General features: G+C 41.6%; 2 long non-coding RNA genes across 2 annotated transcripts; both read right to left on the bottom strand.

Moving 5' to 3' along the window:
• Positions 1–422: 422 nt before the first annotated feature.
• LOC136588684 (uncharacterized) lies at positions 423–1,909 on the bottom strand. Its single transcript, XR_010787599.1, has 3 exons — positions 1,875–1,909; positions 1,518–1,559; positions 423–508 (listed from the first exon to the last, which is right to left on the bottom strand). It is a non-coding gene; the product is annotated as an uncharacterized lncRNA (long non-coding RNA).
• A 28-nt stretch (positions 1,910–1,937) lies between these two features.
• Positions 1,938–2,803, bottom strand: LOC136588683 (uncharacterized). Its single transcript, XR_010787598.1, has 3 exons — positions 2,757–2,803; positions 2,591–2,650; positions 1,938–2,018 (listed from the first exon to the last, which is right to left on the bottom strand). It is a non-coding gene; the product is annotated as an uncharacterized lncRNA (long non-coding RNA).
• Positions 2,804–3,339: the final 536 nt, after the last annotated feature.

The raw sequence follows: 3,339 nt of genomic DNA, 5'->3' as shown, positions 1-3,339 counted from the left end.
TTTGTTGACCAAGAGTCCATGTACACCTGGAGCTGGTCATGACCAAGGGTCTGGTTCACACCTTCTTTGGGCACTCATGTCGCCAAACCAGTGGAGAGTCCTGTACAAGTTTGTCCATTTTTTTATGTTTGGGAATGGGAGGGGAATTGTGGAGTGGAGAGAGTTATGTCGGTGGGTGAAGGGGGGGGAGGGAGGAGGAGGAAAATTAGTGAGACGAAAAGTATCATCTATGGTCATCCAACATACTGTGCAAAGTACTTTTCTGAAGTATCTAAATAAGGAAGAAACACAAACCAATGATGCCAAGTGTTGAATGAATGTCTGAAAGTTTATTCCACATTATGCTCTCCCAAATGTGATTATCTGATGGGTATGGGGAGGGGGTTATGGGAGTGGGGAAAGGAGAAGGATATGGGGGAGGGGGAGGGGGGGATGGGGGAGGGAGAGGCTCTAGCCGTTGTCATCTAATGTTCTTGGCTTGCAACAGCAGAATAGTCCTCGGATGGCTCTAAATAAAGAAGAAAACAAGTGTGAGACATTCCTGAGAGGAGACAAGTCTTATGGGAACAGTAGTAACTAGAGAACAGGCTTCATACCAGAGGATGGAGGGTCGGGGAGGTTTAGTGGGTGCTGAAGCCAGAAGTGCAGTGCAGCTTCAACTCCAGGCAGTACAATAAACCAATGTGAGGGTTTAGGGGCTGCTTGACCCCCATTATCCTTCCCTACATGGGCTAGATGTACTTATCCTTATCTTGGTAAGTTGTGCTTTTAGCTACTGAACATAAATCTGCTCATTAGTGATGAGTGAACTGAAACTGTCCAACCCTGTTTTGGGTTAAATGTCACTAAAAGTTCGGTTTAGCGTGAACCCGAATCTCGGGCGGTTTGTCTCAGCTGCACCTCCACCACGGTTATACACTAGTTTTAGGGGTATTGGTGAAGTTCCAGTTCAGGTCAAACTAATCTGGAATGAACCAAACTTTATGCTGAAATTCAGTGAACTTTTGAAAAGTTCACTTATCACTACTGGTCATTATATGTTCATATACCTGCACAACATATAACTCCTGTATACAGTAGTATACACTGAGCAGAATACAGGTACCCAATAACCATTGGATCACCATTACCTCTAATAGTGTACATAGACAAATGTAGGCAGAGAATAAAGCTATAAAGCTTTGTTCACATCAGTGCCAGTTTCTGTTCGGAGCCGCTGGCGCAGATCACACATGAAACGCTGGACAAAGAAATGCTGCATGTCCGGTAAAACGCTGCCGGATGACAGCAACTGAACAGACCGCATTATAGTCAATGGGGTCAGCTCACCGCCTTACGGTCCTATTATAAAAAGGAACCGTTTGGCTGAGGATTCTGTTTTCCTGTTCCAATAATAGAGCAAAAAAACAAAATCCCCAATGCAAATGTGAGCATAACCGAAGTTTTTCTTCACTGCCTCCATGAACCTCACAGAAAAAATACCATCAGACATAAAGAATAAATGAATTTGTATTTACCTGGTGAATCTGGCCCATCGTCCGAGGGGTCGGCTGCTTCTGCTGCTGGAAAAAAATGTACAAGATGATAAAACCCAATGTCCCAAAACAAAAACTAAAACATTGTATTCTGTGGCCGTCCATGGCATACCATGAACCGATGATGGAATGCTTGTATGAGAGGTTATACGCATTACTTCCCTTTCATCACCCGCCCCTTGTCTCTGAAGTGTGATTTCTGATGAGGGAGTGCGGGGGATATCCAGGGGGGGTGAGCCCAGATATTGGGGTAATAACAATCACTGATGCGGGGTCCTACAATGAGATCCATCTCATCATGTATCCCAATAAGCCCATTAGAGATGATTCTGTACTTACACTGGGATGTTATCTGATTCATCCACAGATGTCTCGTGGCTGGAAGATTCTTCATCCACAGATGTCTCGTGGCTGGAAGATTCTTCATCCACAGATGTCTCGTGGCCGGAGGATTCTACATCATCTTCCTCATTGTCATCGTCTCTGTGGAACAACACATAACATATATATACATTTAGCTCTGCCATCTAATGAGACCAGAGGATAATATAATTGTAAGGACAAAAAGAAAATCTATAGATGGGGGTTACTAATGAACTGTTATTCCATTTCTTTTTGCTTTTTCTGATTTTTTTTCTATAAAAGTGGTGATTGAGGTGTAAAAATATAAAACATCACTTTTCAATTCAGTGTGCTGTAAAATTAGCATTTTTTCCCAACAGAAAACTGGCCAAAGACTCTAAGTAAATTCTTCCCCTTGTAATGTGTGGATATCCATGACTGAACTAATGGTGCCATGTCTTGTAATGTGCAGCACAAGAGCGCCACCCAACGGCAATAATAATCCATATACCAACATAAGTCCTATCCAGTCATCCCGTGAATGTGTCCTGTGTACCGACCCGACTCATCAGCTATGTGATATCCAGAGTGGACCGCCATGTTGTATATTACTGTCAGTCTGGATAATAGAAGTCATTATCAATGAACTAGGTGTAATGTTGTGTCATATATGGTGTGTACAATAAGCCCATCGTAGAAGATGCGGTACTTACAGATCGATGTCAGAATTGTCAAGGTACGCATAATTAGATTGATCTTCCTCATCTTCATCGCTAATAAACAATACATAAACATTATATATAAATATAGTGCTGCCACTGTTATGTGATATATGGTGTATTTATACAATAGGCCCATTGGAGATGATTCTGTACTTACACAGGGATGTCATCCGGTTCATCCATAACTGCCTCATAGTAGGAGGGTTCTTCCCCAACTTCCTCGTTGTTATCATCTCTGTTGAACAACACATAACATATATATACATTTAGTTCTGCCATCTAATGAGACCAGAGGATAATATAACTGTAAGTATAAAAAGATAATCCATAGATGGGGGTTACAAATGAACTGTTATCCCTTCCTTTTTTAGGAGGAGAAATAAAAAGAAAAAAAAACAGCAATTCCAAAACCACTAGAACAATAGGGTTATCATGCTAGAAGATAATTACCGGTTATACACAACTCGGTTGTCCTTGGTATATTGTAGCCAACTGTGTGAGAAGAAGAATCTAGAACAGATAAAAAAAAGAATTTTCAGTAACAACCAATCAGATTGCAGCTTACATTTTCTGGTGACTGTATGTAGGTCTACTTTGTATGATTGAGTTGCCATGGCCAGTCGGTGTTATCGGCTTCTATCGCCTTGCAAGACAGCAATGAAGAAGAGTAACATGATAATAGGGGCTCCTGGGTGATAGTTGATATTTGTGTTATATGTGCCTCTACATTCCCACTCTTA

Source organism: Eleutherodactylus coqui, chromosome 13 (genome assembly GCF_035609145.1).
Source record: "Eleutherodactylus coqui strain aEleCoq1 chromosome 13, aEleCoq1.hap1, whole genome shotgun sequence".
NCBI classification, from domain to species: domain Eukaryota; kingdom Metazoa; phylum Chordata; class Amphibia; order Anura; family Eleutherodactylidae; genus Eleutherodactylus; species Eleutherodactylus coqui.
This window is presented reverse-complemented; position numbering and strand designations above follow the sequence as displayed.